The sequence below is a fragment of the Scyliorhinus torazame genome, chromosome 28 (assembly GCF_047496885.1).
Source record: "Scyliorhinus torazame isolate Kashiwa2021f chromosome 28, sScyTor2.1, whole genome shotgun sequence".
In the NCBI taxonomy this organism is placed as follows: Eukaryota; Metazoa; Chordata; class Chondrichthyes; order Carcharhiniformes; family Scyliorhinidae; genus Scyliorhinus; species Scyliorhinus torazame.
This window is the reverse complement of record NC_092734.1, coordinates 32655529-32681098: the sequence shown is the minus strand read 5'-3', so window position 1 is coordinate 32681098 and position 25570 is coordinate 32655529. Positions and strand designations below refer to the sequence as shown.

Here is a 25570-nt window from a genome sequence, read left to right as displayed (position 1 = left end):
AGTCGAGGGTACCCCCTTCGAGCAGGCGCTGACGGATGTAGTCAGACCTAACGCCGGCCACACAGGCGTCCCGGATCAGGAGCTCGGTATGTTGAACTGCCGTTACTGCCTGGCAGCTACAATTCTGGGTGAGTATTGTTGCTAACTTTTGGTTGGTTCTTAATTTGGCTCTATTTAATCATGTTTGCTCAAGAGTCGCCAGGTATCTTTCGACACTGCCACAAGGTTCAGAACCGAATACTGATCAATGACGCGATACACCAGTTAGTAAGTTCAAAAGCAATGCTCATTTATTTACACAGTCAAATCTACTCATGCATAAACTCTACAAACTAAACTACCACTATTACTAAGGCCTATACTTAGCTTCGGGCGCCCACTCAGTCAGAGGAACAATGGCCATTGCTCGGTTCTGAGGCTGATGGGTTGAGCTGTTTACAGGTAGCAACTAGGAGCGTCTATCTCGTAGCGTGCGTTGACTTGGAACTTACTTGGTCTTCTGTAGCTGCTAGGCTGGTCTCTCTCTTCGCTGAGAACCAAAGCCAAAGGAGGAAGATTCTCCCTTGGGTTATACCTCTTGTACTGCAAAGGGCTTCACGTTCTTTTGGGCAGACCTTGAACTTGGCCTCAACTAATTGGCTCTTTCCCAATCATCTGTATCGATTTTCCTCCAATAGAGGGGTGGTTCCCTGATCGCTGGGCGTGTCCTGGTGACTGTCAGTCAGCTTTGCCTAAGCTTCTTCTGGCGCCAGGAGTCTGTCCTAACATTGTGTATCTAAATGTTTCCCTTTTGTCCCCGGAGATGGCTCATTAGTATGTAAATCGTTTGGTAGTTTCTGTCCTGTCTGAGCGTTTAAAGTTCTAATCAACAGACAAAGCTTGCACCGGCTTGTTTCTTAGCATTGTCCAATTTTCCCTGCATTCTTTGCGGGTGTCCATTTTGTAATCGGGACGTGGCCATCCCAGATGGCTACAGTATCCGCAGGTCACGCAGGAACTCGGTCAAAGATTCTCCTGGACGCTGACGCCTCATGGCGAGGAGGTGCCGGGCATACACCTCGTTTACCGACCTCACATGCTGCCCTTTGAGGAGTGTAAGCGCCTCGTCGTATGTGGCCACGTCTCTGATGAGGGTAAATAGTCGGTGGCTCACCCGGGCGTTGAGGACCCGAAGCTTGTGCTACCCTGAGACGGCGTCAGTGGAAGAGTCGAGGTAGGCCTCGAAACAGCTTAGCCAATGCTGGAAGATCGTGGTGGTGTCGGCTGCCCCTGGGTCCAGGTCCAATCGCTCAGGCTTGAGTGACTTATCCATCGTAGTATCTTAGAGTATTAAATTGATGCACCACCAATTACACACGAGGCTAGTTGTAGGAAACAAAGTAATGGTTTTAATACTCTAAGATGTAGCCTGTCTGCTGCTGAACCCAGACTGGAGACAGGGCTACAGATCAGTCAGCTATATACAACAACCAGTGGGGCGGAGCCACGGAAGAACAACAATATATAACAGTGAGCAACAATGGAACAAACAGTAACAGAGAATATATACAGCGCTGTAAGTAATAGCGGAACAACAGTGGAACTACAATAACAGTGGTTCACCACAACCACCACATAAGAACTTTCATGCGTGTGCATTTACATTCTGCGTCGCCCATCTGTATGACTGGACAGATCCAACTGCCTTTATGAGATTGGAAGCAAGTGTTTTATTCTGTTAAATTGTTTTGTCGCAACTATTGTGATTTTAATGTTGTATTTAATATGCGCTCAGACTTGCAGAAGTTCAAGATTAACTGACCGTGATCGATGGCTTCATTATATCCTCCACACTAACCAAGGAACTTGTGTGAAGTCCCTTCAGCAACTTGACAGGGCAAGAGTTTGACAGCATTTAACACCGCCAGGCATCCATGGATGATTCCTAGCCTTGGTTCAGGAACCAATTTATATTATTGTTCCTATGGGAAAATCGGTTCCAACTTACCATGTTTCAATTTACAATGTTTTCAAGAACCAATTGTGTCATAAATCGGAGGACCGTCTGCGTATAAATTGTTGTGGCTCTTGAAGGGGGAATGATCTTATTTATATTGTAGGGTGGATTCCACAGGAGCTGGAATAGCATTTTAAAAACTGCACATTATGGCTTTATTGTTGACATTCATACTTTAACGGCTGGTGATAGCAACATTTGTGGTGGGACCTCTTGTGCCTCCAGAGCTACCAGCAAAAAACACTCTTAAGATGGGTCCTGGAGCCTATAAAGGTTCCAGCTGTTCTTGTTGGTGGCGGCTCTCCAGAGGTTAAAGCAAAGCAGTACAACAGATTGTTTTGAGATAAAATTGTAGTAATTTGTTTTACATAGAAACTTTTAATGTAAAAAAAGTTACAATTATCCCTGTCTGATTTTGTCTAGTTCATATGATCCAAACCCCACCCCCCCACCAAAATAAATGGCACCTCTTGTTCATGATCACCTCAACCTGTGAGGAAAGTTCGCCTGATCTTTGTGGTGTCAGTGGCACTGTGGATTTCACTGTTAGGTGTAGGTTAGGGACCTTTCCCCTGCCGTCTCGCTTGATGCCGTTGTTAATGACAAGGCTGAGGTTAGAAACCTGCTGTTTGGCAGGATCTTTGGGTGTGAATGTTTACCGAGGCCACGAATTAAACAGTTGTAAAGCTATTTTAAAGACGGTTTGTTGAGAAAAGACACAATGTCATTCAGAAAAAAATTGTGGAACTTTATTACAGCCAAATAATACACGCTTTTCCCTACACTAAATTTCAGCAATTAATTGGTTAAGTAATCAAAACTTCAAAGCTAGCCTGTGTTCTGCCTCACTGCTTTTGTCAAAACCTGTTGACGGTAAACTAAAGTTCAACAGAGTCTGGTCTGTTGTGAGTTTGTGTTTTAATCAGAAAATGAGCGCGGTACAGCATTGGCCGCATGCAGCTTTCAATGTGCAGAACAACGGTGAAGGAATGGAGGTATTTAAGCAGTGAAGATCTCAGCAGTGATTGCTTGCTGGGAGATGGCAATATTCTTATGCTAATCAAGAGCTGAATGTGTGGCAGAGCAGCCGAGCAAACAATAGCGTTGGAGCCAGAAAGTCTGTGCTGCAGTCTAGCAGTGCTTAAAAGGCATGTCAGCCTGGGCGCCTAGGGCAGCTTAAGAGGAGGGGCCTACGGAAAGGGAGAATTTGCTCTCGACTTCTTCAGCCTTCACTGTAATGGGAGGTGGCAAAGAGCCAACAGTTTGAAAGGCTTGCTGCACACGATGAAAGAGTGGCTAGAGACGCAGTCTAGGCATGCTTTCATTAGAAAGGCCATTTGTTTAAAAAGTCTCCGATTACAGCTTTAAAAACATTGGTTTGGCTGCCAGACATCTTTCTTGGTATGTGCCTTTTACTTAACCAAAAAAGTGGTGTTTTGAAAGCCAGTCCCTGCCATGCTATCTACTCGAGTTGTTGCTGTGTTACTGTTTCTCATTGGAATTGGAATCAGCCGAGAAGTTAAATGGAAAAAGTGAATGGACTTGTTTCTCAATTTTACAAATCGATTTATCTCTGCAATGATGTCAGGGAACAGTGGATTTGCTTTTCAGAGCATGTATTTGTGCATTTTGCTGGGAGCCACTGATGAGGCAGTGGAGCTATAACATCTTTATTTCTTATTGAAATACGATTAATCATTTGGGACCATCACCTTGGGATTTGTGTTTAGAATTTAGAATTATTACCCGTCGATAACATGAGCTATTCCCCATCATCGTGTCCCCGATCTGCATTCAACCACAAAAGCCATTAATTTTCAATTTTCTGTTTGATATCTACCTCGGGCAGGAGTTTGAGGAAATACTGATCTAAATGACAATCTAGCAAAAATTTAACGCCTCTAGTTTTACCTCTAGCTTTTTGGACATACAGTGGGATTTTGATAAAATCATAATTGTTGTGCTAGCATCCCAAGAAGTTTTCCATTTCAAGTAAACAAGCAGACAGGCTGAATGGTGAATAAAGACAATGGAAATGTAATTTTGAAAATGGAAGAAATTGGGATTGTCCTATCAATAACAACAGACTTGGTTTATTTGTATTCTCTATCTCAGAAGATCTACACGAGGTAACCATTAGGATAGGCTATTTATCCAATACATAAACCCATCAAAATGAACCCATCCAAATAAAACACCCAAGAGCATGAGGATGAAGCATTAGAGGTGAGATATATGGTGCTCAAGTGGGATTAATATAGCCTTGTTAAGAAATAGGATGGATCAAGTGGGGGGAAAACGAGGCAAACTACGATGGGTTAAGAGTGCTTGTGTGTGTAAATGCCGAATAATGGTAATCAAGGTTGTGAACTACTGGCTCAAGTAGCCACATGAGGCTATGATATAATAGGAATACTGGAGATTCAGCTAAAGCGAGGGGAGTAATGGTTTCTTAATAATTTTGGCTATAATGGATTCACGAGAGGTCAGGAAAGGGGAACAAAGTAGTGGTGCAAAACTGATTAAAGATACTGTTACAACAGTGGAAAGGGATGATGTGCTTGAGCATTTGACATTAGAATCTATTTACTTGGAGTGAAGACACAATAGAAGGAGCTGTTGCGCAACTAGGGGCGTGATCTAACCAAATTGCAACAGCGTCCCATGTTGAGCACGGTTAGCCGGGTGTTTCCTGGCGCGCTCAGTGCTGAGAAAGAGCATGCTGTCGAATGTCACTACGTTGCAGTCTGCAGCCTCAACGGGAAATACCCCGCCAAAGCCACACTTAGTCCCATTTCCTGCACTGAGGACCTGTGCTCAGTGCAGGAGGAGATTGGGACGCCATCTTTAAATGGCACCCCAATCTCTTCTCTCTCCCCCCCCCCCCCCCCCCCCCTCCCACGTCACTCCAGTACCCCTCAACTCACCTATAAGGGATCCTCGTCCCCACCTCACATTGGCAGGGCACCCCCAGGCCCGATCTCTGGCGTGGACAAAATGCCAGCTGCACGCCTTGGCAGTGCTAGGATGACACCGAGATGGCACTAGGTGCCCAAGTGGCAGCGCCAGAGTGCCACCCTGCCCAGAAGCCAACCCTCCGGGGGCCTCCGATTCCCCGCCCCCAAGCGCTGTTGCGCCTGGTCCCCGTTTGTGGGAACCAGTACTGAACGGCACTCACCTAAGGTCTCTGAGGCGAAGGGGTTAGATCACAACTCCTCAGGTAGATCAGGTAAATCTGCATATTAGCTACTCACTCTAATATGCAGATTTGCCAAATACTGATGCCGGCCACAATGGGCGGGATCCAGATTGCAGTGTCTCACAAGATCCTTTTAGGTCTCATGAGGCATGGCGAGCCAGGCAGTTCCTGGAAGAGGCCTCTCCTGGCATCTACTGGCACGCCGTGTCCCGTTCGCCTGGGGTGGGAGGGGTGTCGCGGCCAGTAGATCGCACCCTTGGTGCATACTATATGCTCCCAAATATTGGGAAACAAACAGAGGAACAAATTTGCAAGCAAATAATGAAAAGATGTAAGAACTAGGGAAGTGACTTTACACCACTAACATCTTTTCCTGGTGTAACTCCAGGTGTAACCAACACTTTACACCTAACATCAAGTGATCCAGAGGCCCAGGCTAATACTCTGGGGGACACTGGTTCAAATCCCACCACAGTAACTGGTGGACTTGGAATTTATTTCATAAATCTGGTATCAAAAGCTAGTCTCAGTTATAATAGCCATGAAACCATTGACAATTGTCATAAAAGCCCACCTGGTTCACTAGTGACCTTTAAAGAAGGGAATCTACTTACCTGGTCTGATCTATGTGGGACTCCAGGTCCACAGCAATGTGATTGATCCTTAAATGCTCTCTGAAATGGCCTGACAAACCACTCAGTTGTATCAAATCGCTGTGGAGTCCAAAGCATATTAAACTGGCTGGATCACCTTACATCGGAAATGACAATGGCAACCCCAGCCTGTCAATCCTTCCTAACATCTGGAAGCTTGTGCCAAAATGAGGAGAGCTGACTCGTAGACTAGTACAGCAACAGCCTGACATAGTCATACTCACTGAATTATATCCATGTCCCAGACACCAGCCTTGGGAATGTCCTTTCCCACTTGCAGCACAAACCCAGAGGAGCCGGCAGCACAGTGGTGTAAAGTCAGCTGCGCAATCGGTACTCCTCCGTGTTTGAACACTAATTGGAAGAAGCACTGAAGCGCAAAGGGTTGGAAGGGCACAGAATGTACTCTGGGTGAACAACTTCAATGCCCGTCACCACTGCTGAGTCAGCTGGCTGAGTCCGAAAGGATATAGCTATTAGACTGGATCTGCGGCAGGCAGCAAGGGAACCAACAAGAGGGAAAACCTACATGACCTCGTTCTTGCCAATCCACCTGTCGCAGAAGCATTTGTCTATGACGGTATTGGTTGGGTCACCATTTTGAACACACACAGCAGCTCAAATTTGGGCATCCATGAGATATGTGCTGTGGCCATCAACAAAATTGTATTCCACCACAATCTGTAACCTTATGACCCGCCATATCTCTTACTCCTAGAGTATAAGGGCAGCACCTGACATACATAAAAATGAAATTTCAACCCGGTGAAGCTACAACATAGGACTTACTCGCATGCCATAGCACAGAAGCAGTACTCGGTACACAAGCTACGTGATTCCACAACCAACAGATCAAATCTAAGCTCTTCAGTCTTTCCATATCCAGTTGTGAATGGTGGTGGACAATTGATCAACAAGCAAGAGGAGGAGGCTCCACAAACATTCCCAGCTACGATGATGGGAGAATCCAGCACATCAGTCCAAAAGACGAGGCTAAAGCATTTACAACTATCTACAACTAGGTGCCGAGTAGATGACCCATCTCATCCTCCTCTGAGGTCCCCAGCATCGCAGATGCAAGTTTTCAATCAATTTGATTCATTTAACGTGATGTCAAGTAATAGCTGAAGGCTATGGGCCCTGACAATATTCCGGCAATAATACTGAAGACTTGTGCTCCAGAACTAGCCAAGGCCCCAGTCAAGCTGCTCCAACACAGCTACAACACTGGCATCTACCCAGCAATATGGAAAATTATGGTATGCCCGCCCTATCTGCAAATAGGACCAGTCCAACCAACCAATTAGCACCCCATCAGCCCAGTCTTGACCACCAGCAAAATGATGGATAGTGTTGTTGTCAGTGTTATCAAGTGACACTTGCATAGAAATAACCTACTCACTGACACTCCTTTTAAGTTCCACTAAGGTCACACTCTGCTCCTTAACCACATTACCCCATTGCATCCTTGGTCCAAACATGGACAAAAGAGCCAAACTCATGAGGTGAGCCAAGAGGACAGCCCTGACCATTAAAGCAGCATTTAACTGAGTGTGACATCAAGTTTTTCCAGTGGGAAAAACTCCACTGGTTAGAATCATACCTAGCACAAAGGAAGGTGGTTGTTTGAGGCCAATAATTTCAGCCCCAGGACATCGCTGCAGGAGTTCCTCAGGGTACTCTCATAGGCCCAACCACTTCAGCTGTTCCATCAATGACCTTCTTTCCATCATAAGGTCAGAAGTGGGAATGTTCACTGATGATTGCACTGATGATTGCACAATGTTCAGCACCATTCACGATTTCTCAGGTACTTAAGTAAACCTTGTCCATAAGTAGCAAGACGTGGATAGCTTTCAGGCTTGGGCTGATTAGTAGCAACATACACATTAAGTGACAGGCAGTGACACAACATTTAATGATATTCAATGGCATTACCATCACTGAATCCTCCACTATCAATATCTTGGGGGGGGGGGGCTTACGATTGACCAGAAATTGAACGTGGCTACTTGTATAAATGCTGTGGCTACAAGCGCAGGTCAGAGGCTGGGAATTCTGCTGAGAGTCATTCCCCCTCCTGACTCCACAAAGCCTGTCCACCATCTAAAAGACTCGAGTCAGGAATCAGATACTTACGGATCTCCAACACTACTCAAGAAGGTTGATACAATCCAGGACAAAGCAGCCCACTTCATTGGCACCCGATCCACCACTTTCAACATTCATTCCCTCCACCACAGCAGCAACTCACCTTTTCCAAAGATCCAAACCCCAACATCTAAAAGAACAAGGGTAGCAAATGTAAGGGAATACAAGCACCTTCAATATTCCCTCCAAGCTACACACCATCCTGACTTGGGACTATATCATCATTCCTTCACTGTCACTGGGTCAAAACCCTGAAACTCCCTTCCTAACAGCATTTTGGGTTACCTACACCACATGGACTGCAAGTAGTTCAATAAGGCAGCTCACCATCACCTTCCCGGGAGCAATTGGGGATGGTCAATAAATGCTGGCCTAGCCAGCAACGGCCACCTTCCATGAGTGAATTCTTTTTTAAAATCAGGAATGATAATGAGGAACTCCAATTATCCTGATGTAGACTGGGAAATAGCAGTGTTGAAGGCAGGAATTTCCCAAATGTGTCCAAGAGAATTTTCTTGATCAATATGCATCTAGCCCAGCATCGCTAGATCGAGTTTTCAGAAATGGAAGTGGGCATGTTTCAGTTGGAGAGCATTTGAGAAGTAATGATTACAATATCATTGGGTTTAAGGAATTACAGAAAAGGTCAAGGAAAAATAAAATGTGACTTATTCATTTGGAAGAATGGTAAGTTGAAAGGGATCTGGCCCAGGTAGATTGGGATCAAAGATTGTCAGGCAGACCTTGAATACGCCATGGGAGGCTTTTAAAGAGGAATCGGTTTGGGAATAAACTATTCATACTTTCATAAGAGTGAGAAGGTTATCCAAAGCTAACGCACCCTGGGTGATTAAAGATCTCAAGGTTAAAATGAAATAGATAAAGGAAACTTAAATGTCAAATTCATAACTCAGCAACCAGGCTGAACACACAATATAGGGCAGAACTGAAAAAGGAAACAAAAAAGCAAACAGCGTGCTTAAGAATAGATTAACGGGTGACGTAAGTCAAGAAGTGAAAAGCCTCTTGTCAGTGTATAAATAGTAAAAGCATTGTTAAAGGAAGGATGAAGCGATTTAGGAACTGCACAGAGGCAGAAGGCATGACTGAGTCACTAAATGAGTATTTTACATCTGTCTTTAATAAAGAAGAAGAAGAATGTCAATATGACCGTACAGAAGGCAGTGGAGAAATTACACGGGATAAAATGAAGAGGTGTGTTACAGTGTCATTTTGAGTACAGAGTGTTCTTGTAGGCCTTTTTCCTATGTAAATATTTTACTGGCATCTCTTGAGGGTTCTGAGTATGAGCGAGCTTTGGGTGGGCTTTTTCCGCCTGCAAGAGGGTGCTTGTCAGCAAGACCTGTTTTACTAGAGCTCTGTTTTCATAGTTATTACTGTTCAAAGTTTTTTTTAAAATGTAAGTGCCCAATTCTTTTGTTTCCCAATTAAGGGACAATTAGCATGGCCAACTCACCTTTGGGTTGTGGGGGTGAGACCCACGCAGACACAGGGAGAATGTGCAAACACCACACGGACGGTGACCCAGGCCGGGATCGAACCCGGGTCCTCGCCGCTGTGATGCAGCAGTGCTAACGGCTGCTCCACAGTGCCGACCCCTGCTGAGTTAACTGTTATTGTTAAACTTCATGATATATTTATATAAAGAAGTTTCTTTTTTAAACAACACAGTTGGCTACTTACTTTGTGATCTCAAGTTACCACAAGGTGCTAAAAAGGTTGGCAGCATTCAAAAGTCGAAAAGTCACCCAGTTAGGGTAGGATGAATCCTAGGTTGCTGAGGGATGCAAGGGTGAAAATAGCCAAGACTCTAGTCACAATCTTCTAATCCACTCTAGTTATGGTGCCAGAGGACAGGAGGATTCCAAATGTTTAATGCTGCACCCATCCCCAATCTAAAAAGTGGAGGGGGATCAATCCAAATCCAACAATTACAGACCAACCAGCATAAAGTCTGTGTTGGAGAACCATTGGCACGTTAATCCAGGACAAAAATAATTATGGGTTAATAAATGAGATCCAGCACACGTATGTTGAAGGCCAGTCACGTTTGACTTGATTGAGTCTTTGAAGTAATAGAGAGAGTTGATGAGGGTAGCGCTGTTGATGTGAATCTAGCAAACCTTCAAAAAGAATCTGACAAAGTACCACATAAGAGACTTGTTACCAGAATTAAAGCTCATGGGATAAAATGGGCCGGTGAATACAAATATGACTAAAGGACAAAAAAGAGTTGTGGTAATCATTTGTTTTTCAGACTGGAGGGAAGTGTGCAATGGTATCGGCATTGGTACCACTGAATATGACTGACCTGTGCTTGGGCACACAGCATGATTTCAAAGTTTGTAGGTGACTCAAAACTCAGTAATATAGTACACGATTAGGAGGATAATGACAGATTTCAGAAGGATGTAAGCAACTGGTAAAATGGACAGATAAATAATAGAAAACATTTTTGCAGCAAAGTGATTTATTTTTGCAAGAATCAAAGGCATTATAAACTAAATGGTCCAATTTCAAAGGGGTGCAGGAACAAAGAGATTTGGTGATGTATGTACACAATTCTTTGAAGGTGGCAGGGCAAAATTGAAATGGCTGTTTACAGGCCGGTAGGCACATGAGAACATTGACTTTATAAACTGAGCCGTCGAGTGCACTGTCATGATAGGGAGATGTTAGGAACTTGGGCCAGAAATGGGGTCCAAGATGTAGCAGGCAATTTAAGGGTTAAATAGAATGAAGGGAAAGACTGCTAGCAACAGAGTCCGAGGGATACACCCAAAACCTGAGTTACCATGTCCCATTCAGACATAACCTCGTGAGTGAGAATACACAGGATGCCCCGGTTCATCTAAGATGATCTACTGAAGACACATTGTCATGCGGGACAACCTTGTTTGACAAGCCATTATCCCATCAGAGTCTGATCACCTATTTGTCCACGAAAGGTTTTTTGGGTATGAACGGCATAGCTCTGAATTTTTGTGGCAACGGGAGTGGACAATCAGCGAAGATAACGATAATAGATTCAAGTCTGGCCATCTCAGGGGAGAACCTTTTGTATGAGGAGTTTGGCAGAGCTTAGAAATAGGAAGAATGCTGTTCTGAACAATGACAGGCAGAAGGCTGTTGCAATCGACCAGTGAGGTCATGAAAGTTGCCACAGAGGCAGGCTTTGGAAAAGAATTCCAAACAAATGACTCGATCAAAGGAATAATTGCTTCGTAAATGCATGTATTGCCTTTGCCTGGTTGTGTAAGTGGAATGAGAGCTGCATACTCACGTACAGTGTTGTTTAATGGGAACTAGAGTGTTACGGTTAAGAAACCGCATGTAATGTGTTAGTGTTAGGCAGAAGTAAAAGTTTACACACTGTTTTCTTCTCTTTTGTTTTAATAAAGTTTGCTTATAAAATAACCAAGCCCTAATTCATATAATATCACTCCTGGAACAAAATGATCTTTCTGCCACCGCATTAAAACTTTGAAATGTTATGGCATCTGGTCCAATCTCTTAGCCACTGTTGAAAGCTGACCAGGCGTCCGGAACATGCACAAAGAAGGAAGTTATGCTATCCTTTATAAACGCAGGCAAGATTCACTAGAATGGGACCAGGGAAGAGAGACTTGGGGTTGTTTTGCTTGGAAGAGAGGAAGTTAGGCAGAGAATTCATAGAGATGCTCAAAATCCTGAATGGTTTAGATAGGGCAAGAAATTGTTTCGAGTGGCAGGAACCAGAGTTCACATATTGAAGGTAGTTGACAAAAGAACCAGAGACAGCATGAAAAATTAATTCACGCAGTCATTTATGATGATCTTGAGTACATTGCCTGTGAGGGCGGAGGAGACAGATTCAATGATACCTTTCAATAAGGAATTGGATAAATACTGGAAAGGGAGAAAAAAAAGTCCTGGACCTTGGGTAAGGAACAGGGAAGTGAGACTAGCTTCATCAGAGTGCCAGCAAAGGTTGAGCCGGATGGCACCGGTCTTTGCTGTATTATGAAAAGTATTTTTTTTAACTGTTTTTCGTTGCTTGTGATATTTGTTCCATTTATTAAATATGTCAGTTATGCTTTTGGGTTTCACCAAAATCTGTCACAAGCCTTGGATAAGCAGAAATTTCCTCCAGTTAACTTGGATAGACAGAAACCATCGTGACAACAGTCATTGCCACTCTGTTTTTTATCTCATTTTTTGTAAAAGGGCAGCACGGTAGCACAGTGGCTAGCACTGTGGCTTCACAGAGCCAGGGTCGCAGGTTCGATGCCCCGCTGGGTCACTGTGCGGAGTCTGTACGTTCTCCCCGTGTCTGCTTGGGTTTCCTCCGGTTTCCTCCCACAGTCCAAAGACTTTCAGGTTAGGTGGATTGGCCATGCTAAATTGCCCTGAGTGTCCAAAAAGATTAGGAGGGGTTATTGGGTTACGGGGATAGGGTGGAAGTGAGGGCTTAAGTGGGTCGGTGCAGATTTGATAGGCCGAATGACCTCCTTCTGCACTGTATGTTCTATGTTTGCAAGCCATTGACCATTGCTCTCCCTGGCAACTGTAAGACCTTTTGCAACCTGGACATCTATTTTATACTGAGGTGAGAATACAATCTCGTATCCTGGAGCGGTCACCTAATTCCAGTTCCATAACATCATCCCTCTGCTTATTTTCTGATGAATCCTTCATCCATCCTCATCCATGCCTTTGTTACCTTTAGATCAGCTATTACAGTGCTCTCCTGACCAACTTGTGCTCTGTAAACTTCAATTGATCCAAAACTCTGCCTATATCCAGCACAAAGCTCTGTTCACCCATCAGCCACTTTATTGGCTGACCTACTTTGGCTTCCAGTCCAGTAGCACCTTGATTTTTTTAATTGGCATGTTTAATTAAAATCCCACTATAACCTTCCCTTCCCTATCTCTGTAACCAACTTCAGATCTCTGTGCTTGCCAATTCTGGGTTCTTGAGCACACCTGATTTAATTGTTCCACCATTGCTGCCCATGCATTCAATTAGCTAAGCTCCAAGTTCTGTGATTTACAACCTAGATCTCTCTCTCTCCTCCTTTTAAGACACTGCTTTAAAACTTGCCACTTTGACAAAACCGTTCGTCATCTGTCCTATAATCTCATGGGGTTGTATTGAAATTTGACTGATAACGCCCCTGCGAAATGCAGTGGGATGCTTTACTATGTTAAAGGTGCACCATTAATACAGCTTGATGTTCCAGAATATAAGAGAAATCTTTCAAAATCCTAAATATTATTTAAGGCCATGAAATAATAGTGAGACTTGCTTTGGATTTGGAAACCCTGATATAGACTTCAATTTGTTATGAACGGCATATTTTTTCCAATCAGCAAATGGCTTCTGGTTATGACATCATCCCGGCTATCAATATAGGAATCTTTTAAATTACTTCGACAATTTTGAGTCAGATGCTGCCAACTTCCAAACAAGTCTCAACATTATACCTCAGGCAGGCCCTGACACCACTCTGCTGAAGCAATCACCACTGACATGTCTCTTATACACATGAACATCTAATGCTGCGTTTACTAATTGCTTCCTTTCGAGTCACCTATGTATATTGGCTCTGATCCCGAGTCCTTGGAGGAGGAAATGAGGGTGACAAGGGCACAGAATGTACCCTGGATTGGGAACTTCAATATCCAACACCACAAATGGCTCAACAGCACTGCTACTGACCGAAGTGGCCAGGTCCTGAAGGACATAGCTGCCAGATTGGACCTGTGGCAATTGGTGCGGGAACCAACTAGAACTTTCCCTCACCACTCTCCTGGTACATTCACATGGCGGTAACGTTAACTACTGCACAGCCCTTGTGGAGATGAAGTCCTGTCTTAGCACTGAGGATACCATTCATTTGTGTTGTTTGGCATTACCACTGTGCTAAATGGAATTGATTCAGAATGGATCTAGCAGCTGAAAACTGGACATCCATGAGATGCTGTGGTCCTTGAACAGCAGAATTGTATTCAGTCACAATCTGTGACCTCATGGTCTGGTCTATCCCTCACTCTACCATTACCACCAAGTCAAGGGATCAAACTTGGTTCAATGAAGAGTGTGGGAGGAGAAGCAGCAGGCATAGCTAAAAATGAGATGACAACCTGTTGAAGCTACAACGCAGGACAGGTTGTATGGAAAACAGCATGAACAGAGAGAGCTAAGTGCCTGAAACACTGTTGCTTCACAGCGCCAGGGTCCCAGGTTCGATTCTGGCTTGGGTCACTGTCTGTGCGGAGTCTGCACATTCTCCCTGTGTCTGCATGGGTTTCCTCCGGGTGCTCTGGTTTCATCCCACAAGTCCCGAAAGATGTGCAGGTCAGGTGAATTGGACTTTCTGAATTCTCCCTCTGTGTACCTGACCAGGTGCTGGAATGTGGCGACTAGGGGATTTTCACAGTATCTTCATTGCAGTGTTAATGTAAGCCTACTTGTGACAATAATAAAGATTATTATGAAGTGCTGAAACATGGGATAAGAGTAGTTAGGTGACTGTTTCTGACCTGCGCAGGTGCGATGGGCCAAAGGGCCTTTTCTATCCGTAGACCTCTATGACTCTACGCACCAATGATCTTATCCCAGAAATGCAGATTGATCTACCGTACTTGATTGAGACCTAGTTTATGTCATTCCCTTTCACCCTGGCTTCAGTCCGCCAGTGACATTAGTGGCCTTTTTAATTTTTCTTCTCTCTCTACCCTTTGACTTTGCTCTCCATGTCCTGCTTGGGCAGTCTATTGGGATCAGTGGATTCTGAGATGGCTGATAAGTCATAAGCTCTGTCACATGTGGGGCAGATGTTGCTTTAGACGGTTGGATAAATTAGTTGTTTGGAGGCTTGTGCACTCTGTGTTGCCTCAACTTTTGCTCTATGTATTCTTGACAAAATACCTCCGTTTGGTGCCTTCCCAAATGAACCGTCTCCATTTTGGTCGGTCTTAAGCCAGGGTGATGTTTGACCTCTTCAGGGTTGGTTTGAGCACATCCCTAAAACATTTCCATTATCTTCCTGTGAGTCTCCTATCGCAGCCATGTTCCAAATACACAGTATCAGGCACATGAATGACATACTCTGCCATGCCTTGTGGAGCAGGCTTTGAGTGATTAACACCTCGGTGTTGGCTTGGGAGAGGACACTGCTTTGGAGCACCTTTATTTACACCAGATTTGACCCTCTACTCTCTCCACCACCCTCGACCTGGTTTGCAGCTACAATTTCAGTTATCTCAAAGACGATGGCTATGAATCTCCAAAAAAGAAAGTGGTGCTGTCAACGGGAAAATTGTGCCTAACTGCTGGCCCTGGTAGCACTGATCAGGTGTTGTTCTTTGAAACCTTTTTTAAGAGGAGCAGGATTTGCGCTGGCCTTGAGAGGGGCCAACAGGAGTCTAAACTCGCTGATGGGGTCCCATTCCTCAACCCTTTTTAAAGGGCGACCTAACTTAGAATAACACTGCAGCCCCCCTTTCCCCCCACCCAAATTGCTGGCAGCCCCCCACCCAAACAAGTGAGCTACACCCCGTTATGGGCTCACCAAATACCCCCCACCTTAGCGCATTCTCCCCCCCCCCCCCCCCCCCCCCCCGCTTGCCCCTCCCTTCAGGCCCTGCCCTTTGCCAGCACCAACCTATTATTAATGGCACTATATAATTGCAATTTAATAACCTGCAGATTATCTTCCCAATTTATCTACCCTACCTTTTTTGTTTTATGGATTGCATCTTCAAAAACCGAAGGGAACTCGCTAAACAATTCCCCATTTAATTTGTACCGTTATTCAAAATTGCCTTATTCACATTAGCAGTTAATTGAAATCACAATCCTGAAATATGTCTCCAAACTAAAGTATTGAAAATTTGTTGCTCTGCGCTTTTAAAATTTCTTTATCAATTCAGATTTCTGCTGTGAATGGGGCTTGACAAAAAAAACCCTGCAGCTTTATTCTAATTTAAACCTGTGATCAAATACCCAGGTATAGCTGCACCACCTTCCCCTACCTGAATGTAACACATGGTTGAGTGAAGGTAGAGAATTTGAAAATGCAGCTCTTCAAAAGTTTCAGACCTCTACCATTTGAGGAATCTTGCATGGTCATAAAATATGTGGAGTGGCTCACTGGAGAATCAAGATGTGGCACAGAAAGCCAACCATCTCCCTATGACTTAAAGAAAGGGGTGAGATCACCGCTATTGTGGAGAAAATTTGTAGCCAAAGGAGGTGGATTTGCACCTCACCTGATGCACTGTGGAGGGTGGTTACAAACTTCATCCAAGCATTAGCTTTCATCAGTGAAAAAAGTCTGAGCAGTGAGTTATGTCATTGTTGCTAACTTTGGTTGGCTCTTAATTCGTTGCTCATTGTGTCTTTACTTAATTTGCTCTGTTTCTATAACCTTTGCTCTAGAGTCGCCAGGTATCTTTATGATACCGCCACGAGGTTCAAGTTCAAGTACTGATCAATAACACACCAATTAGTAAGATTCAAATCAAAACACATTTATTATACACAGTCAATCACTACTCATGCATAAAACTCTACTTACTAGACTATTTCTAACACTAAAAGGCCTATACTTAGCTTTGGAACTGGCCCACCAGATCAGGGGAACAAATGGCCTTTCGTTCGATTCTGAGTCTGCAGGATTCAAAGCTGGCATAGACTGGTAGCTAGGAGCGCCTATCTCGTAGCGTGCGTTGACTGGAGACTTACTTGGTTGATGCGGCAGCTAGGCAGGTCACTGTCAAGGGTTGTTTCGAGCTGCTGAGTGACCCTGCCAAGAAGGACAAATTGAACTTGGGGACTCTACTTTATCGTCCCCAGGGGCTTTGCACCGTTCGGGGTGGACGCCCTATCTGGTTCTAAGTGATTGGACTAGGTTCTGATCACTTGGATTGATTTCTCCAATACTGGAGCTGATCGTTGGGCGGTCCCTAAGTGTCCGTTGGCCTTCCTTTGTCTTGGCTCCTGTTGGCGCCGAGGAGTCTGGCTTGGCCTTATTCACCTTAAATGTTTCAATTGTTCCCGGGGATCGCTCATTAGTATGCAGATGGCTGTTGGTTTCAGTGCTGTCTGTGTTTCTGCAAGGTCTAATACACAGGAAACTTTGCACCTGCTAATTTTTCCTGGCTTGACTGAATTTCCCTGTATTCTTTGCGGATCTCCATTTTAAGTTAGGAAGTGGCCAACCCAGGTGGCTACATCATGTGGGAGGAAATTGCTGGTAATTGATGATTCAACCAGAAATCCAAATGTTTTTACATAGAAACATACATTGAAAATAGAAGTAGAAGGAGGCCATTCGGCCCTTCGAGCCAGCTCACCATTCATTGTGATCAGGGACAAGAAGTTTAGGGGGGATTTGAGGAACATGTTGGGCCTGTTCCCTCCCCATTTCCTTTTTGAACCCCCCCCCCACCCCCACTGCTCTTCTGTAGCTTTCCCCTCAAGTAACTTTTTCCAGTCTATTTTAACTAAAATCCGCCCCCCCCCCCCTAATCCACAAGCTTTTTTTTTTGCAACTTGTCCATTTCTTTGACCACGACAAAGTTAAATTGTACCATGTTGTGATCGCTATCACCAAAATACCCCCCCCACAACCAACCAGTCAACCACCTGTCCGGCTTCATTCCCCAGAATTAGATCCAGCACTGCACCGTCCCTTGTTGACCCTCTACATATTGAGCTAAAAGGTTCTCCTGTATACATTTTACAAGCTCCATTCCAGCTAAGCTCTTAACACAGGGACTGTCCCAATTAATGTTGGGAAAGTTGCAATCACCTAATATAATTACCCTATTATTATTTTTACACACCCCTGCGAATTGCACACATATTTGCTCCTCAATTATCAGCTGGCTATCTGGGGGTCTATAATAACACCTAACAATGTGGCTGTCCCTTTTTTTGCTCCTAAGCTCTACCCACAAAGCATCATTTGATGTCCCCTCCAAGATATCATCTCTCCTTACCACATAACTGACTCCTTAACTAATATAGCAATCCCTCCTCTTCTTTTACCCCCTCCTCTGTCTCGCCTGATGATTCTACATCCCACGATGTTGAACTGCCAATCCTGCCCTTCCCTCAACTATGTCTCTGTGATGGCTACTATATCACAATTCCACATGTCATTCCTTGCCCTTAACTCATCCATTCAACCTCCTAGCATTAAAGTAGAGGCCATCCAGCCTTGTCTCACCCCCTTGAAACTTCCGACCACTGTATTCCCTCTGACTTAATTGTTTTTCTGTGTTGTGCTGTGTCCCTATTCTGTTAACAGTCTGCATCACCTCCCAAATTAGTTTAAACATCTCCCAACACCTCCCAATAGCACTAGCAAACGCGCCAACAAGGATGTTACTTCCACCCTGGTTCAGATGTAGACCGACCCACTTGCGTAGATCTCATCTCCCCAGAAATGGTCCCCGTGGTCCAGGAATCTAAAACCATCCTTCCTGCACCAAATCATAAGCCACACACTCAATCTGTGCTTTCTCACTAGCACGTGGCATCGGGTGTTATCCAGAGATTACAACCCAAGAGGTCCTGCTTTTTAGTCGACTACCTAACTCCCTGAATTCTTGATGTAAGAGCTCTTCCTACCTATGTCATTGGTGCAAACGTGTTCAATTATGGGGCCACTGCTCTGGCTGCTGTTATTTTCCCCTGATAGGCCAGCCCCCTCTCAACAGTATCCAAAATGGTATACCTGTTAGAGAGAGGGACAACCACAGGGGATTCCTGTACTGACTGCAGCACGGTAGCACAAGTGGATAGCACTGTGGCTTCACAGCGCCAGGGTCCCCGGTTTGATTCCCTGCTGGGTCACTGTCTGTGCAGAGTCTGCACGTTCTCCCTGTGTCTGCGTGGATTTCCTCTGGGTGCTCCGGTTTCCTCCCACAATCCAAAGACATGCAGGTTAGGTGGATTGGGCCATACGAAATTGCCCTTGGTATCCAAAAAAGGTTAGGAGGGGTTATTGGGTTACGGGGATAGGGTAGAAGTGAGGACTTAAGTGGGTCGGTGCAGACTCGATGGGCCAAATGGCCTCCTTCTGTCTGTGTGTTCTATGTTCTATGACTGCCTGTCCCTTCAAGCGGACACCCAACAATCTGTCTGTACTTTGGGTGTGACCATTTCTCTAAAACTGCTATCTATGCTGCTTCAACCGATCCATGCGGTCTGTAAGGATCTGCAATTGGATCCACTTCTTCAGATGTAATTGGCCGGAACGTTGGAAGTGTCACGGATCACCCACATCTCACAAGTGAAGCACTTTGCCATGCCGACTGACATTTCTAGCACTAATTAATTAAGTAAATACTTATTAAATTAAGTTACAATTACTCTATGGTCGCTATCACTAGATTTTGACTTTAAATATTAAATGATAAATACACTAATCTCCGCCCTCCAGTTTAGTTCCCCCTCTACTTAATTAATTAATTAGTTTTTCAATTTAAAAAAAATAAAATAAAAATTAGTGCAGTTTCCCTACCGGCCAATAAGGTCATAGATACATGGAAGATAGGAGCAGGAGGAGGCCCCTTGGCCCTTCGAGCCTGCTCCGCCATTCATCACGATCATGGCTGATCATCCAACTGAATAGCCTAATCCTGATTTCTCCCCATAGCCTTTGATCCCATTCTCCCCAAGTGCTCTATCCAGCTGCCTCTTGAATATATTCAAAGTTTTAGTATCAACTACTTCCTGTGGTGGTGGCAGGGCCTGGTAGGTGGAGCGCGCGGGCATTTTTCCCGCGCCGAAGACTGGGGGGGGTGGGGAAGTGAGGATTGTTTCCCGCGCTTAGAACGGAGGGGGGAGGGGGAGAGCCTGTGGATGGGGAGCGGGAGAGGAGGGTGTGCCACACAATGGGAGGAGGCGGGAGTGGCCGGGGTCAGCAGGAGTCAGCTGACTTGCGAAAGTAATGGGGGGAGTAAACCAGCTAGGATGGGTCCTAGGGGGGGGGGGGGGGTGGTCGAGTTGCTGCTGCTAAGGTCAAGGAGGAGCTGGAGCGAGTGGGGGGGGGTCGAGACGGGGGGTGCCGCTGTGGGGAACGGGCCGGGTGTGGGGTGCGGGCGCGTGGCTGGCCGAGGAGGGGTCATGGCTAGTCAGCGGGGGAGGGGGGCAGGTAGCCCCCTGATCCGGCTGATAACCTGGAATGTAAGGGGACTGAATGGGCCGGTTAAGCGGGCCCGGGTGTTCGCGCACCTGAAGTGGCTCAAGACAGAAGTGGTTATGCTCCAGGAGACACACCTGAAGGTGGCAGACCAGGTAAGACTGAGGAAAGGGTGGGTAGGTCAGGTGTTTCACTCGGGGCTAGATGCCAAAAATCGAGGGGTGGCGATCTTGGTGGGAAAGAAGGTGTCATTCGAGGCGTCGAGCATTGTGGCAGATAATGGCGGTAGGTACATAATGGTAAGTGGTAAGTTGCAGGGAGAGAGGGTGGTACTGGTCAATGTGTATGCTCCGAACTGGGACAATGCGGGTTTTATGCGGCGTATGTTGGGTCGGATCCCAGACTTGGAAGTGGGGGGGCCTGATAATGGGGGGAGACTTTAACACGGTGTTGGATCCGGCACTGGACCGCTCCAGGTCCAGGACGGGTAGGAAGCCGGCGGCGGCTAGAGTGTTATGGGGATTTATGGACCAAATGGGAGGGATGGACCCTTGGAGATTTGCAAGGCCGGGGGCTAGGGAATTTTCATTCTTCTCACATGTCCATAAGGCTCATTCTCGAATCGACTTTTTCATTTTGAGTAGGGCGCTGATAGCGAGAGTAGAGGATACCGAGTATTCGGCAATAGCCATTTCGGACCACGCCCCGCATTGGGTGGACTTGGAGATGGGGGAGGAGAGGGACCAGCGCCTGCTGTGGCGCTTGGAGGTGTGGCTGTTGGCGGACGAGGAGGTGAGCGAGCGGGTCCGAGGAAGTATAGAGAGGTGCTTGGAGACCAACGACAATGGGGAGGTCCGAGTGGGGATGGTATGGGAGGCACTGAAGGTGGTGGTGAGGGGAGAGCTGATCTCCATTAGGGCGCACAAGGAGCAGGGGGAGAGGGAGAGGCTGGTGGGGGAGATGGTGAGGGTAGACAGGAGGTATGTGGAAGAGCCTGAGGAAGGATTGTTGAGGAAGAGGCGCAGCCTCCAGGCCGAATTCGACCTGGTGACCACCAGGAAGGCGGAGGTGCAGTGGAGGAATGCCCAGGGGGCAGTCTAGGAGTATGGGGAAAAGGCAAGCCGGATGCTGGCGCATCAGCTTCGGAAGCGGGACGCAGCTAGGGAGATCGGGGGAGTTAAGGACAGGGGAGGGAGCGTGGTGCGGAGTGGGGTTGGCATCAATGGGGTCTTCAGGGACTTCTACGTTGAATTGTACCGATCCGAGCCCCCACGGGAGGAAGGCGGGATGGGCTGTTTCCTGGACCAATTGAGGTTTCCAAAGGTGGAAGAGGGACTGGTGGCGGGACTGGGTGCCCCGATTGGGCTGGAGGAGCTGATCAAAGGGATAGGAAGCATGCAGGCGGGGAAGGCACCGGGGCCGGACGGTTTCCCGGTCGAGTTCTATAAAAAATATGTGGACATGTTGGGCCCGCTGTTAGTTAAGACCTTTAATGAGGCAAGGGAGGGGGGGGCCTTGCCCCTGACGATGTCCCGGGCACTGATCTCCTTGATCCTGAAGCGGGACAAGGATCCCCTGCAGTGTGGGTCTTACAGACCGATTTCCTTGCTAAATGTAGATGCCAAGGTGCTGGCGAAGGTCTTAGCCACGAGGATTAAGGATTGTGTGCCGCAGATCATCCATGAAGACCAGACGGGGTTTGTGAAGGGGAGACAGTTGAACGCGAATGTGCGGAGGCTTTTGAACGTTATCATGATGCCGGCGAGGGAGGGGGAGGCGGACATAGTGGTGGCGATGGACGCTGAGAAAGCCTTCGATACGGTAGAGTGGGAGGTGCTGAAGAGGTTCGGGTTTGGGGAGGGGTTTGTCAGGTGGGTTAGGCTGTTGTATGAGGTCCCGATTGCGAGTGTGGCCACAAATAGGAGGAGGTCCGAGTACTTTCGGTTGCACCGAGGGACGAGACAGGGGTGTCCCCTGTCCCCCCTGCTCTTCGCACTGGCGATTGAACCCCTGGCTATGGCACAGAGAGTCGAGGAACTGGAGGGGGTTGGTGCGGGGTGGGGAGGAGCATAGGGTGTCGCTTTATGCGGACGACCTGCTGCTGTATGTGGCGGACCCGGTGGGAGTAATGCCAGAGGTAATGAGGATCCTTAGGGAATTTGGGGACTTTTCGGGGTACAAGCTCAATATGGGGAAGAGCGAGCTGTTCGTAGTTCAGCTAGGGGACCAGGAGAGGGGGATTGGCGAGCTCCCACTAAAAAGGGCAGAGAGGAGCCTCAGATATTTGGGGGTCCAGGTGGCCAGGAGCTGGGGGGCCCTACATAGGCTTAACTTTACAAGGCTGGTGGAGCAAATGGAGGAGGAGTTCAAGAGGTGGGACGCGTTTCCACTGTCCTTGGCGTGTAGGGTGCAGTCAATCAAAATGACGGTGCTCCCAAGGTTTTTGTTCCTGTTCCAGTGCCTCCCCGTGTTTATCCTGAAGGCTTTTTTCAGGCGGGTTAACAGGAGTATAATGGGGTTTGTGTGGGCGCGAAGGACTCCGAGGGTGAGAAGGGTGTTCCTGGAGCGGAGTAGAGATATGGGGGGGGCTGGCGCTGCCCAACCTCTGTGGGCACTACTGGGCCGCCAATGCGACGATGGTGCGCAAGTGGGTGATGGAGGAGGAGGGGGCTGCATGGAAGAGGCTGGAGACGGCGTCCTGTGTGGGTACGAGTCTGGGGCGCTGGCAACGGCGCCGCTGCCACTCCCTCCAAGGAGGTATACCACGAGCCGGGTGGTGGTGGCGGCCCTCAAAATTTGGGGGCAGTGGAGGCGGCATAGGGGGGAAGTTGGGGCGTCGGCGTGGACCCATTACGGGGGAACCACCGGTTCGCCCCAGGAAGAACAGGTGGAGGGTTTTCGGGGTGGCACAGGGCAGGGATACGAGCGTTGGGGGATCTGTTTGTGGATGGGAAGTTCGCGAGCTTGGGTGAGCTGGAGGAGAAGTACGGGCTCCCCCCGGGGAACACCTTCAGGTCCTTACAGGTAAGGGCATTTGCCAGACGGCAGGTGGTGGAATTCAAGCGGCTACTGCCACGCACAGTACAGGACAGGGTGCTCTTGGGGGGGGGGGGGGGGAAGAATCTCGGAAACTTACCAGGTGATGCAGGAGGAGGAGGAGGCCTCGGTGGTGGTGTTGAAAGGTAAGTGGGAGGAGGAGTTGGGAGAGGAGATCGGAGCTGTCCTCACACAGTTTAAGGTGCTGCACAGGGCACACATGACCGGGACAAGGATGAGCTGGTTCTTTGGGGGTGGGGACAGGTGCGTTAGGTGCTCTGGGAGCCCAGCAAATCACACCCATATGTTCTGGGCGTGCTCAGCGCTGGAGGAATTTTGGAAGGGCGTAGCGAGGACAGTGTCGAGGGTGGTAGGATCCAGGGTCAAACCGGGCTGGGGGCTCGCAATATTTGAGGTGGCAGAGGAGCCGGGAGTGCAGGAGGCGAAAGAGGCCGGAATTCTGGCCTTTGCGTCCCTGGTAGCCCGGCGAAGGATTCTTCTTCAGTGGAAAGATGTGAGGCCCCCCAAGTGTGGAATCCTGGATCAGCGATATGGCAGGGTTCATTAAATTGGAGAGGGTGAAATTCGCCTTGAGAGGGTCGCTACAAGGGTTCTTTAGGCGGTGGCAACCGTTCTTAGACTTTCTGGCAGAACGATAGACATTGGCCAATGGCAGCAGCAGCTGGGGGGGGGTTACTTTATTTTTGTTTGTTATTTACACTGGAGGGTCTGAGGGGGTATATACACCTGTTGTGTTAAGTCGGGGTGTTAACATAGATTAACATAGAATTTACAGTGCAGAAGGAGGCCATTCGGCCCATCGAGTCTGCACCAGCTCTTGGAAAGAGCACCCTACCCAAGGTCAACACCTCCACCCAATCCCCATAACCCATCAACCCCACCCAACACTAAGGGCAATTTATCATGGCCAATCCCCCTAACCTGCACATCTTTGGACTGTGGGAGGAAACCGGAGCACCCGGAGGAAACCCATGCACACACGGGGAGGATGTGCAGACTCCGCACAGACAGTGACCCAAGCCGGAATCGAACTTGGGACCCTGGAGCTGTGAAGCAATTGTGCTATCCATAATGCTACCGTGCTGCCCCAAATGTTAATTTATTATTTATGTACAGGGGGGGGGGGGGGAGGGGTTTGGGGGGTTGCTTTTTTAGATTGTGTTTTGTACTTAACCCTGTTGGGTTCTTTTTTCTTTCTCATTTTGTTATTGATATTTTATGAAAACCTTTAATAAAAAATTTTTTTTAAAAACTACTTCCTGTGGTAATGAATTCCACAGGTCCACCACTCTTTGTGTGAAGAAGTGTCTCCTTATCTCTGCCTGAAATGGTTTACCCTGAATCCTCAGGCTGTGACCCCTGGTTCTGGACACATTTATCATTGGTAACATCTTCCCTGCATCTACCCTGTCTAGTCCTGTTAGAATTTTATAAGTCTCTATGAGATCCCCCCTCATTCTTCTGAACTCCAGCGAGAACAATCCCAACCTAGTCAATCTCTCCTCATATGACTGTCCTGCCACTTTACTGTGGAGCCACTTTTTCAGTTTTTCCAGCTTCAGTGGAATCCCCAAAACTCACCCGAGGTAAATTAGTTCATACTCACCGCTCCACCGTCTGAGACTGCTCCCTGGAGACACTCTCCGTGCACTTTAATGAAGTCTTCCCTCTTGCTCCACACTCTTTACTGAATCTTTGTGTTTCTCTGCGCTCTTTACATTGCATTGCAAGCATTGTGTGTTCCATTCACAGAGGAATAGTTGCATTAGATCCGATAGAAGCAGAAACAGTGAACCCAAGTTCTCAATTGCTACTGCTTGCAGATGTGAGTTTTGAATCCATTGCCTGTGTTAAGTGCTACGGCCCCCTGGGCGAGAGGGGGCGGTGAATTCCAGCCCCACTTAACTCTGAGTCGCAACACAATTGAATTAACCAATCATTCTTAGAAGAATACGCAGTCATTAGCCCTTGACTGCCCAACAATTACAGTCACCAGGTTTGTAAATTTCAACACAATTACTTTTTTATTAATAACAAGAATTATAATGAAAAATATAGCAAATACAACTGGTTAACTATCATCTAATTCCTAATCCCCACTTTAACTTGCCCCAAATATATATATATATATATATATATATATATACACACCGTGTATATAAACACATGCACACAACAGACAAACACAGAGGAGAACAGGGGTGAAAATAGTAAGTAAAAGGAAAAAGAGCCTTTGTTTCAGATGGTTGTCTTCCTTCAAAGTAAGCTTTCAGATCAAAGTCTCTGTTTGCAGCCTGTAATGGTTTTCACTGTAGACTCATTCAGGCCTCTGCAGTTTCAGAAATAGAGTT

The 25570-nt window shown here is 46.8% G+C and overlaps 1 protein-coding gene across 4 annotated transcripts in view; it reads left to right on the top strand.

Annotated features, from left to right (window-relative positions):
• The window catches only part of bmpr1aa (bone morphogenetic protein receptor, type IAa), a 320584-nt gene that overhangs the window by 162785 nt on the left and 132229 nt on the right, over window positions 1–25570 (top strand). The window contains exon 1 of one of the 4 annotated variants that reach the window (XM_072491832.1): window positions 3377–3397. The exons of the other annotated variants lie outside the window; for them this stretch is intronic. The gene's annotated coding sequence lies outside the window, so the exon portion shown is untranslated. Of the gene's footprint in view, window positions 1–3376; window positions 3398–25570 lie in introns of those variants that run through there. 4 annotated transcript variants of the gene reach the window in all.